The sequence below is a fragment of the Taudactylus pleione genome, unplaced genomic scaffold (assembly GCF_031769625.1).
Source record: "Taudactylus pleione unplaced genomic scaffold, aTauple2 ptg000248l, whole genome shotgun sequence".
Classification (NCBI taxonomy): Eukaryota; Metazoa; Chordata; class Amphibia; order Anura; family Myobatrachidae; genus Taudactylus; species Taudactylus pleione.
In genome coordinates, this window is record NW_028284650.1 from 595756 (window position 1) to 609000 (window position 13245).

The 13245-nt window shown below is 49.9% G+C and overlaps 1 protein-coding gene across 1 annotated transcript in view; it reads right to left on the reverse strand.

The window, feature by feature from the left end:
- The window catches only part of LOC148515423 (3',5'-cyclic-AMP phosphodiesterase 4B-like), a gene marked incomplete at its 3' end in the record, with an annotated part of 643191 nt that overhangs the window by 565688 nt on the left and 64258 nt on the right, over nt 1-13245 (reverse strand). The gene's annotated exons all lie outside the window — the stretch shown is intronic.

A 13245-nucleotide genomic window follows, 5' to 3' on the forward strand; every position in this document is an offset into this window, starting at 1 on the left:
ATTGTTGGGAATTGCCTCATTACAGGCTTTATGAATGGGCCCCATAAGTTTGATGATCTGATTGACCTTTTTTTTCGTCTGCCCATTACTGTATGTTGGTGTATAGCAGGGACGGGGAACCTCAGGCCTGGGGGCCGTATAAAGCCCCTGGGACGATTTGGTCTGGCCCTCGGAGCTTTTTTCTGCTAGCCTTATCTGGCTAGCAGGGTGCCTAGAATGGCACCTTGCAGCCAGAATCTATGCAGCAGTGCCATCTGGAACTCTCTTAGGACGCTTCAGACAGTCACACCGCTGCCCTTACAGCTCCCCGGAGGATCCTCAGGATGATCCGGGCATTGCTGTAATCACTGGCGATTGTGGCCTAGCCCCTGTGTGACTTTACACAGATGGGGTGTGGCCTGCACCAGGCCTGCGAGTAATGTTATATATATCAAAATGGCCCTCGGCAGAAAAAAGGTTCCCCACCCCTGGTGTATAGCAACCGCTGTAGGAACAGAATTACTAGAGAAGCTGTACTGGAGGGTCAGTAGGTAGCACTGAGACCTAATCTATCACTTTGTAGTTTCTCTCTTTGGTCTGTTGGTGTAAATATTTCTGAACTTCCAGAATTGTTTAGCAAATGCCACAAAACATTGTGTAGATTGTTACTGTGTGTGCCTAAGCACCATAGATATTTGTGCTGCTTCTAGCAATGTCACCATGGAGTGGGGGGGTTTGGGCAGTGGTGTAACTTGGAGGGGTCGAGTGAGGCACGTGCCTTGGGCATCGTCGGACCCGGCGCTGCCGCTGACCACCGACCGCATTCCAGGGCAGTGCTGTTTTAGCACTGCAACCAATAAGAGTCAGACAGACTTTTATTGGCTCCTGCACCCAGGGCCGGAGCCGGGCTGGAGCTCACTCATGATCTCCGCCTTTCGGCTCCCACAGTGGGTGAAGGGAGAGACGTCATGACATCTCTCCAATAGTGCCGGGCGGGACCGGAGGAGCAGACAGCGGTGGGTGCAGGAGCGGGGATTCGGGCAAGAAAATTTTTGTGTGTTTGTTTTTATGTGTACGGAGCAGAAATGGAGGCACTGTATAATGGGCACTACTGTTGGCACTGTATAAGGGGCACTACTAGAGGCAGTGCATAAGGGTCAATACTGGGGACACTATAAGGGGCAATACTGGGGGCACTATATAATGGGCACAACTGGGGGCACTGCATAAGAGTCACTAATGGAGGCTCTGCATAAGGGGCACTGTATAATGGGCACTAGTGGGGCACTGCATAAGGGGCACTTATGGAGGCACTGCATAGGGGGCACTACTCGGGGCACTGCATAAGGGGAACTGCTACTAAGGGCACTGCTATAGGGGTCTTTGCATAATGGGCACTGCTACAGCGGGCATTGCATAAGGGGCACGTCTACTGGGGGCATTGAACAGGGGGCATTGCATAAGGGGCACTGCTACTGGGGGCATTGCATAAGGAGCACTACTCCTGGAGACATTAAGGTGCATATGGAATGGAAAGGAATGTTCCCAGAGTGACGAAAAACGGTGGTGTGTCATGATGACATGCCCCAATTTTTCAGTGGCCACGCCCACCTTATATGTTGTGGGGGGCTCCGTTTTTAATCTTGCCCTGAGTTCCAAAGACACTAGTTACACCACTGGGTTTGGGGGCAACTTAAGTACCCCAACCATTGGCTGCATTCTCAGAGGCCATTTGAAAGCCAGATTAAGATTAATCTAATTTGTGAATGAAAACCTTTGATTGTTTGCTTTGCATACATGTTTGTTAAGTTTGAAATACAATGTGAATGATTACATGGTGAAGTTACATCCGAATAATGAATAAAAATGTGAACAAGGTAGACATTATCTAATTGATACAGATAATGTTGTAGGAGTTTAAGGACAAGATTTAGGTATTTTAAGGTTACATAAGAAGAATGAATTACAGTATGCAGGACCCCATTATGTAATTTAACAAGATCATTGTTGAGCTAAATACATTAGATCCTCTACAAATATAATTTCCATTAATAACTGTGATGTGAAGATCCAGTGGAGTCAGATACTTTTAGGATTAAATTGGGGGACAAGGTAAATCCCTGGTGGGCCCCAGTGCCTTAGAGAACCTCCCTAATGGGTCAGGTTCCAGACAGTGCAGTCGACTACATTGTTACTCTATTAGAGGGTCAGTTACTTGGAGGAGCAGGATATGGACTGGTGGCTGGCCTCACCCCTTATGCATGGGTTCCTACTGCTGCAGTCTCTCGGTGGGCCCTTTGTGCCCCAGTCCGACACTGGATACTTTAGCCCAAAGTTACCAGTAATCACCAAACACGAGAAACCCATGGTAGTATATTTTATGTAAAGTCAAAACTAGTTCCGTATTGATCTGATCGAAGAATAGTCAACACTGCTTAAGATAATCTTTCTAAGACCACCTAAGCTTTGGGCACTGGCTGGTAATGTGGTTCCTGATTCACAGTACATGCAAACACCAAGAGATCATACGTAAAAGTGTCCCTCTTCAGAGAGGTTACAAAGTTCCACCAGCAAAGGTTCCTCAGAGGTCTCTGGAAGTTGCTAACCGTGATGTTTTTTAGGCAAGTTCCCTTCCTTGCAACAGTTCCCTGAAATAAATACAATTTTTATTACAAAGGATGTTGATGTCTTCAAGGTATGCTGGAATCAGCCTCTCATCTTGTCCTTAATTTTCTGTAAAAGACTTTGCCAGAAGCCTGTTGCCAATGTTCAATATTTCAGCCAAACACAAAAGCCAAGTAGAGCGTCACAGTACTTACACAGCGAATGCACAGTACTTAGCGACTGATTCAGAGTTGTATGTTATGCCAATGTTTTTGAAGTTGAGTGATTATTGCCCATCTGCACAAGTGTCTGAGTCTCACTCAGGGGTGGTAACAGGGAGTGTCTGATAAGGGTATTCTGGGAGACGAAGGGACTGAACCTCATGGCAGCGCCATCACATTTCTGCCTGTAATGGTGGCGCCGCGGCAGACAAGAGCGGGCGCCATCAGATTGGAGGGCGCCGGCGGGATGACTGCGGCCGCAGCACCCCGGGCAAAAGCCCTGCTTGCCCGCCTCCTAGAACCGCCACTGACCAGCACTTACACACATCTGGTGGGAGCAGGCTATTATGTGGCTGAACCTCAAACCACTCTATACTGTTATGAAAACGGGCATTATGTGGCCGTTGAGGGTGTGTCACATCCTGTGTCTGAGATCCCGTGCGCAGAAAACATGGCTCCTGCGTTTCATTTCCCGCAGCCATTCTTAATGACCATAGAGTTACTCAGGACTGCTGGCATCGAATGATATGTGATCGATGCTGCGTCTTTGTACGCAGGTGCTTGGATTTGCAAAGACGCCGGTGGGCGTCTCAATAAATAATCCCGGGCGGCTGTGACATTTGCATATTTTGGCACGGAAGCAACGTACAGGATTGCAGCTTTTGTGGCCGTTGCATCCAACTCTGAATCAGGTTCTCAGCTCCTGAGATGAGACACCTAAATACCGTTGTTAACCCCTGCAATACCACTATTCTGCTTTCCACTGATACCGCTGTGTTACCCCTGTTACCCTGTTGTATAAATAGACCCAGCATCCTGGTGAAGGACTCTCTGCTTGGCCTAACAGTCACTTTTACATTCCATCTAACACCTATTATGACCTCCACCCCAATAGGTGATATTAATATAAAGAAGTCCTAGTTAAACTCCATAGGCTTTAATTCAGGGGCAATGGGAATTTATTTTTTATTATGGCTTAAAGTTAGCAGAATCAATTGCTGGATTCCCTCACACTGCCCTCTCCTGACGTTTTGGCAATATGCATGTCAGTCCCCATAGGCCTCCACGGATCTCTCACTGACAACAAGGCTGAGAGGAGGCGGCCATCTGATCTGCTTGTCAGTGCTGAGTATAACGTTCCCCAGAGATGTGGCCTGAGTGAGCTTTTTTTATTTGTGCTCGGCTCCAGTTTCACATTTCAGCTTTGTATGCAAACAAAAATTCATTTATCCGGTTCAATTGTTTCCTCGCCTCTCCTAGTTTGCAAAAGAATGGCTTGTACTGAGAATTACTTGGCATGGAGTAGAGCGGATATTGCTGGGGCAGATCCAGATTTCATCCAGTGCTCACAGACTGGAGTCTCTTTGCCAAATCAATATCTCATTGTTATGTAAAGGACTTGGTTCACCGAAACGCTTTTAAAATTGTGCAAACCATTATAAAGCTTGATCTCATTGTTTTAACATACAGAATACAGTGTGTGTGTGTGCGCGCTCGTAACTCTATCTTTCTGAGGGCTTGGGTCAGACAACACACCAACACGGTGGGGACTTGAAATGAGGTCCCCACAAGTCGGACCCTGGGAGGCGATAGAGGAGGCATGCCCCCATTGCCCAGCATAGCAATTGGGGAAGTCCCTGGGAATCCCGTTTCCTAGACTGTTATGGGTGTCCGTGTATATGCCATGTTGAGTGTGTGTGTTTGTGTGAGTAGTGACCTACCCTTCCAAGGTGGGTGGCATCCCGGCGGGTCCCCCCAGACCCTCTTACCCCCAAGTCGGGGAGCCCTAAAACGGACAGATCTGTGTCCTGCAGCCTCGTCGGTCCAGGAGAAACTGATTGGGTCCTCAGCAGCCGGCACAGGGAGTGGTGGTTCAGTCGGCAGGGGCCTGGGCAGACTCCCTGGGGGAGCTTAATAGTCGGTTCTATCTACCCAACTTCTGCACAGAGCCAGGAGGTCCACCAGAAGCCAGGACACCCAGCTGGCCCGGCATCCCCGGCAGGCATTTCTCGCCCCCCCCCCCCGCCTTTCCGGTTCCCCATCCGGGCAGACCTGTGTCCCACAGCCCGGCCAGTCCCGAAGAACTTGGCTGGATTCAGGGGTGCCTGCACAGAGGGCAGCGCCAAGGTGAGTTATGCAGTGTGGAGAGGTGGTGGTTCAGTTGGTGGGAGGGGGGCTTGGTTGGCTCCTTGAGGGGCTTAATAGTTGGTTCCTTCCCCTCTTCTGTGTGGAGCCAGGAGATCCACCAGAAGTCGGGGTCTCCTTCCAAGCAGCTGGTCCGACATCCCCGGTGGGCATCCCTTGCTTTCCCCCCTCCCTTCCCAGGTCCCCATGTGGGCAGACCTGTGTCCCACAGCCCAGCCAGTCCCTGAGAAATTGCCCGGATCCAGGGGTGCATGCAGTGGTGTAACTAGGGTACTTAGAGCCCAGGGCAAGATGAAAAATCCCCCCCCCCTTTATGTGCCCACGTCAATAAAGTGGGCCTGGTCACATGCTTCAAGGGGCATGGCCACTGAAAAACGGGGGCGTGTCAAAATGGCACACCACCGTTTCTCATCACTCTGGGATATATAGTCCCTCAGCAGCTGGATGGCCACGAATTTGACACCCCTGAGACTAGATCGTTAGCCCAGGAGTTCAAGGGAAATCATTGACGACATTGCATTGTTGACAAGTCGTCTAGTGTGTACCTCCCTCCTCCCCCTTCCTGATTTTTACCATCAGGTGCCACATAATCAGTGTAGGAGTACCTGTAATATTTTATTACTAAACTAAGCATGGGGCTCTTTTATAAACTAAAACATGCCTAACTTAACAAATCTAGTCCAGGGAATTGAGGGCAGGCAAGCAGGCCTATGGAAAGTGGGCACTTCAGCAGTCACTCTTGAGACTTCTTCCATAAATAGACAGAAACAGTTTCAATAGCTGCATACAGAAGGCAGAGAACTGAAAGCAGGCAAAGATGAAACCCTCCAGGACAGCTCCAACCTACTCCTTAGCAGTGGGTAACATCAGACGCCAGTTTTGGCGCACATGGACACTACATGCGCCAGCCTCGCCCACTATGCTGATTCATCACTGCAGTGCATTAGGAACCTATAAGACGGCTTCCCCAATCTTCCCCATTCCTCGCCCACCCAATGACATGGCCGCTGCTTCCCCATCTGAATCCTCTTTGCCCACCCTGTGTGACCATCTGTGAGTCATCAGACAGTGCCAGTCCGGAGGAGGTAGCTTAGTGCAGTGCACTACACATTAAATAAACATGATGGGCATCCCTTGCTCCCTCCTTCCCTACCTGTCCAGTCCCGGATCCCGCAGAGGGGTCAGGGGGTATTTAAAAAATTTCCTGTAGGCACTGCAGTGTAGCCAAGTGGCCACCAGGGGGCACCACAATGGGTGGAGAGAGTGTCCTGCTACATCCTACATGTGACAGCCAAGAGGGACCTTACAAAGGTGCAAGGAGAATTTTTTTAATTTTCCCCAGGCATTGCAGTGTCACCTGGTGGCCACCGGGAGGCACTGCAGCAAGTAGGAGTGGGGGGAGAGTGGCCCACTACAGCCCACATGTGACAGCTGCGAGGGAGCCCACAGAGGAGTCAGGGGAATTTTCTGGGTGGAGCTGCGGTGTGTGTGTGGGGGTAGAGTGGCCCATTACAGCCCGCATGCGACAGCCATGAGGGAGCCCACAGAGGGGCCAGGGGGCTTTAAAAAATGTTTCCCAGATGCTGCAGTACCAATTTCCGGCCTACAGGGGGCTACTTAGCACCGGGGAGTGTTGTCCACCACCTTACCATGTCCCTGGTACCTATATCTTCAGCCCTGTGTCCATCTCTATGGAGCCCGATCCTGGCCCTAAGACGTGGCTGAGTCCTCTTGGAACTGCACCAATGGAAGTTGGGTAAACTTTACCCTGTGTAGTTTGCGTAGGTGTCCCTAGTGCACATACTGCAGTACCAGTTGTGTGACCCAGGAAGCAATTCCTCCGGTAGATTTATAGAATAGGGCGACAGTCAATAGCATTTGAGGTGTCCGACCTGGGAATTGAAGCACTACAAGTCCCGATGAGGTTGTAGTGGGACCCCATTGCATAGGGCAAGCTTCCAGGAGCCCGGTGAAAAATCAGTGTGCATGCTGCAGATGTGGCTGTGCAGTGGCAGTAGCGTGATGTCCGAGATAATTCCCCTGTGAGAATGATAGGAGGCAAGGAACAGGGGGCAGAAAAGGCTGCCTCCAATACCCCGATTGATGTGGCAACCCCACGCCCCGGCAGGGAGGGTTGATTGTTTGGACAGAACCTAGGGGTCTTTCTCACCGGTTCCACGCAGCTGCCTCGGCATCCCTGGTGGATTTCCCTTGCTCCCTCCTGCCAGCCTGATTCCCAATGCGGGCAGGCCTGTCTCCCGAAATCTGGCCAGTCCAGAGAACTTGGCTGGATCACCAGGTGCCTGCAGAGAGGTCAGTGCCAAGGTGAGTTGGGCAGTGGGGAGAGGAGGTGGTTCAGTCAGCGGTGGGGCCGGGCCAGCATCCTCTGCAGGCATCCTCTCGTCCCCCGCTTCCCCATACGGGCAGACCTATGCCCCGCAGCCCGGCTTTAGAGAACTTGGCCAGGTCCCCAGTTGTCAGCACAGAGAGCCTCTCCTAAAGCCCGGGGTGAGCCCCTCTCCTAACCGAGGTTGTCCCTTGCTTCCCGCTCACCGTACTCTCCTCCACCAAGGAGCAGCAACCCTGGTGGACAGCCTTGGAACTGCCACCCTGGAAGTGCCGATGAGGATGGAGTGGGACCCCATTGGCTGGAGCATGCTCTCGGGAGCCCAGGGAATGTGTCTGCGCAGCGGCAGTGGTGTGACATCTGAGGGAATTCCTCTGTGAGAATGATAGGAGGCAAGGAACAGGGCGGCAGAAAACGCTGACTCCGGTACCCCAATCGATGTGGCTGTAACTATGACAAGGAAGATGGCCCCCCCATAGCCCTTGCAGCTATGGTACTTACGCCCACGCTTTTGAACTTGACTGCGGTAGGCAAGTTAGATGGAGTTATCTGGCTTGCAAGGCTCAGGTCCTGAAAGAAAAGGGATAGCATCTGTTAATTAATTGGCTTCTTACTGATGACTGGGATGGGCTCTTATTAGAGCTGGTGTCCCGGCTACTTCACATTGGTCATACCTCCAAACATCCTGATTTTGGCTGGACAATCCCGATTTTCGGGCACTGTCCCGCTGTCCTACCCATGGGCTGCAGTGTCCCGCAGTGGGGGTGAGGTTGGTAGGCCCACCTCACCCGTTACTCTGCTTAGCAGAGCAAAGGTTGAATAGATGGAGAGCACATGCGCATGTGTTATTGACAAACAGCTTTATCGAACATGAAGAAAATTACACACAGGGCAGTCTCAGCTCTGATGTACAAGGTTCATATGAGACAGAACATCAATATAAAATAACTAGGGATGTGCAGGCTCGGATAGGTTCGAGTTTGCACGCCGAGTTCGGATTTTTCCCTCCAAACAAACAGAACTCAGAAAGAGGCAAAACGTCATCTTGCATGGACAAACATCATCATTCCTGGAGTCCAGGAATGATGATGTTTGTCCATGCAAGATGACGTTTTGCCTCTTTCTGAGTTCCGTTTTTTTGGAGGGAAAAATCCGAACTCGGCATGCAAACTCGAACCTATCCGAGCCTGCACATCCCTAAAAATAACTGACCAGACAATCATAGCTACAGTACATTCAAATCTAAGTTGCGTCCCTATATCAGCTGAGAGTCTTTCCCTAGGGACCAGGAACCAAAACTTTTTTTTTTTGGGCAGTGAAACTTGGCCTGACAAATAGTCTACAATTCCGGAATGTGCTATGTAAAAATAAATACATAGAACAATTTTGATGTAAACTTTAGGGTCCTGTGGAAGGGCTGATGCTGATTATTAATAATTAATGGTTTAGTTACTTGTGAGAAATCTATACAGTAGACTGAGTAAAAGACCGACGGGCCTGTTTATTTATTAACGGGTTTTTGGTGGGTTGCTGCATTATTTAGTATTAGGGCTGTGTGACATACTGTGAGGGTACCACCGCAGATATCAGTGATTGGCAATGCTGCCTCACAACACTGGGGTCAGAACTTATTCTATATGTGTGCAGTCTGTACTCCCCATGATTGCGTAGGTTTCTGCTCACAATCCAAAAACATAATGGAGGGTAATTGGCTTCTGGCAAATAAATGAACCCTATTTTGTGTATGTCTGCGTGTGTATATATAGCGTAGAAATGAGGCGGCACTAGGAGCCTTATATCCCCACCCAATGACCAGCTCAGGTGTGCAGCGGCATGAACACCACAAACAAGCTTCCGGTGACGTTGTGGCATTCACGCTGCTGCACACCTGAGCTGGTCATTTGGTGAGGATATAAGTCTCCGAGCGCCGCCTCATTTCTATGATGGGTTATTGGGGGCAGTGTTACCTCCTAAAGAGGGCACCAGAGCAAGTACACTTAATACAAGTGGATAGCGCCGGACTCTGTAGAAATTATGTTTTTGGAGGTTTGGCCGCTCACAGCATATGCACCAAGCTTTGGAATGTGATACATTCTGGGGCTTGGTTGCGGCGGGCAGCGTCATCTTTAGATGGCGTTACCCAATAGAAGCCTATGGGCTTCTATTTGCAACTCCCCCTGAGAGGGTTCCATTCGGAACCCTCCCAGCAACCCATGTGGCGCGTGCGTCACTCGACACAGAAGGACACCTGGATCCTAAACCTGGAAGTCCTTCTGTCGCAAAGGACAGCTCTTACCGGGAGAGCGGTCCATTGTGATTTTATTCATACATACCAGAGTTATTTACGTCGGCATGCATGCGTTATGTATCCCGCCCAGTGACTTGTAAAACTGTGAGTAAATGAAAGTACTGCTTAGCATTATTCCTTACAATACACATACTTAAAAAAAAACCTACCAAAAAACAAAAAGGAAGCAGTACACTGCATACTTGCCTATCCTCCCGTGACCTGCAAGAAGCTCACGATATTTCGGGTAATCCCCCGCACCCCCAAAAGTATAGGCACTTCTCCCGCATTCCGCCCACTTCCTAGTGAAGTGGGCAGAATGGGGGGAATATTCCCGGTGATCGTCAGGTCCAGAGGTAGGGGGCGGGCTCTAATTACGCAATTCTATGAGAATGCGTCATTTGGCCCCGCCCCCTATAAAATACGGCTTTCGAGGCAAATGTCCGCGAGGGGGCAGGGCTTAATTACGCAAACCATCTGGCCCCGCCCCCAACACTGCCCTCTTGCTTCTCCTCTCCGGGCTTCTCCCAGGGATGAAAATATAGAAGCATACTTACCAACTTTTAGGCTCCCTCAGGGAAGGGGCAACCAGCTCGGCCCTCTCATCACCAGGGCCGACGAGAGCCGCGCCGGGCCCCCTGTTACAGAGGGCATGGTATAATCACAGGAGGTGTGGCCACGCTCCCTTAGAATAAAAAAGAAAAAATATGCTTTGCGGCGCTGCGTGCTGGGGAAGGGGGCGCTGTGTGCCCCTCAGCCCGGTGCACAGCCAATGGGGGGCAAGTGCCTAACCCTAATCCCCCCTCTAAGTGCCTATCCCTAACCCCCTCTTCCCATGGCCTAAACCTGACCCTCCCGGGGGGGTGCCTAACCCTAAATCCCCTCGGGAGCCCTATACCTAAAGCGACTGTCCGTGCCCGGCGCCTGGCTTACCTTCGTTCAGTATGCCGGGTGTTGGTCTTCCGGCATATGGTTAATAACAGGCGTCGAGCTTTCAACGCCTGTCATTAGTACCATGCCGGGATTAGAAAGTCTGGAAGCCGGCGGTCGGCATTTAGCTTCCAGACTACATCCCTGCTGGCACTGTGCTAAGCAGTGGAACAGTCCCCTCTGCCTGAACTCGATGTATAATTGTGGCACCACGGTGCCACAATTGCTAAGTTTTTAGAGGGGACGACCCCATAGGCTGCGGCCTCTCCCCTCTTAGAGGCAGCATCCTTGGCTCATCAGATGGAGCAGCAGCTTGCAGTTTCTCATACTGGCTGCTTCTTCTTGATATCAGCAGCTGACCACTCAGTCGCCATGCTGCTCCAAGTGGGTGTGCTTAATAGTATTGGCAGCACTTGTCGAAGCCGAATAATTGGCTGAGACAGGATCGGTTTAAAATTAAATCTGCATGACGCCATTTTGCGAATGGCAATGAGACGCCATTTTGCAACTGGCCGCCCAGAGCCATTTTAGTGAATCTCACCCATTATAAGTAAATACGGCGATGCTATTATTTAGCGTTGTGCGATTCCCACGCAATAGAAAGAAGTTAAAAGTCCTCATCACATAAATACAGACAGTCACTAAAACATATAAAATGATCAACCCTGCAAAACACGTACCATGGTGTACTCCACAAACACGTAGTCGCACAACGCTAACTAGTGTCTTTTCCCAAAACCCCAATACTTACACACTGCACACTTACATCAAAGGTTCCCTAGCATTAAAGTGTAATATTCAAGGTTTATTCAGTATTATTAATGTTGTGAAATAAATGTAATTTGATATCTAAGGTTTAGTACATGGTAAGCAGACCGTGTTTGGTGTTGTACTGATACACTGTGTCTTTGCAGATTTCCGGTATCATCGGTGAGAAGATCGCAATATGTGTCTGCAAACTATGTACAATAGAGAGTTAAATATTAAAATGTACTCTGTAATGTAGCCAGCTTAGATTTATTATGCAGCGGGAAACAGGACACAAAGAGCTGTTGGAGGCTGGATTGTGTCCATATGAACTGACCTATGAACTATACTGTAGCAGAAGAACCAGGAAGAAGAACCAATGGAATCATACCAAACTGTTCTATTGTATTGCCTATCCCTGTAACAGTATATATGTGGGCTCTCTAAACCTGGATGCTAGTCTGCTTGCTTTGCTGCTGTCTGTATTTTGACAGGAGGCATCCCGACAGCCGGCATTACATACCCATTCGCTATTTTTATGTGGAGGCCTGAAGCTGTAGCTCCATCTGCCCCATTGTTAATCTGGCCCTTAAGTGGTTCCATACCCAGAGAAATTCATGTTGCTGCTCTGCATAATTACCGACATTCTGGCAGCCCCCTCCAGGAGGGGGCTGCCAGGTCAATGCAGCATGGGTTGTGGAGGCGGCTTTAGTGGGCGGTGCTGGGTCATGCCGGCGCAATCGCGTCATCATGGCCCCGCCCCATTTTATAATGTCGATATTACCGCCATTGTAAAGCGGGGGCGGAGCTACGTTGACGCAATTCGGCATGAATCACGTCATTGCCCCCCGGACCGCCCACTCTTGCATGCGGGAGACTTGCCTACTTTTGCGGGGGGGCAAGGAGCGGCACCCAATTTTCTGTAGTCTCCCAGCAGTCCCGGGAGAGTAGGCAAGTGTAGATCTGTCCAGCTTCATTGTTGCTCATAGGGCAGCGAATCGCGCTATGCGTGGTTCGAGACGTCCTCCTGCAATTGGGGCACGCAAGTGCATCTCCATAGGATTGAATGGAGATGAACTCCCGCGAACGGGTATGCGCCATATCGTAGCGAGGCGCATAGCATGATTCGCAGGTACATTTGTACCGCAATCGGCAACAATGAGCCTGGGCGTTGCTCTGATCTCAAAGTGGTATCTGGTATGTTTGTGAAAAGGTTACTGTATGTGCAGCACACGGACCACACGCCACGTGCATGCAGTACATGGAATTTTTTGAAGTATAGCATATAGCACTACCCATATTACACTGTTCTGAACAAAGAACATTCAGAACCATGTTTATCACCAAATGTATTGTTAATGTGTTTGGGTCATAATAATTACTCCCCAACTCGCAATGCGGTAATGAAAATGTCAGCTTTCTTTTCTTATTAATAGGGCACGGGTCCCCCCAAAATATCTGTTTTCAGGGAATTTACCTCAAATTAGCTTTGGTAAATATGCCCTGTAATCAGTGGCGTAGCTAGGGTATTTGGAGCCCAGGGCAAGATGAAAAATAGACCCACCCTAAATTTGGCGTTGCCACAAGCAACAAGGGGCGTGGCCACTGAAAAAAATTTTTTCCAATCCATATGCACCTTAATGATCTCAGTAGTAGTGCCCCTCTTGCAATGCCCATTGTAGTAGTGCCCCTTATGCAATGTCCCCAGTAACAGTGCCCATTATCCAGTGCCCTCAGTAGTTTACCCTTATACAGTGCACCCAGTAGTGGTCCCCCCTATGCAGTGCCCCTTATACAGTGCTCCTTATAGAGTGCCCCAGTAATGCCACTTATACAGTGCCCCCAGTAGGGGTTCTCCTATGCAGTACCCCTTATACAGTGCCCCCAGTAGTGGTTCCCTCTATGCAGTGTCCCTTATACAGTGCCCCCAGTAGTGGTCCCCCTATGCAGTGCCCCTTATAGTGTGCCCCCAGTAGTGGCCCTCC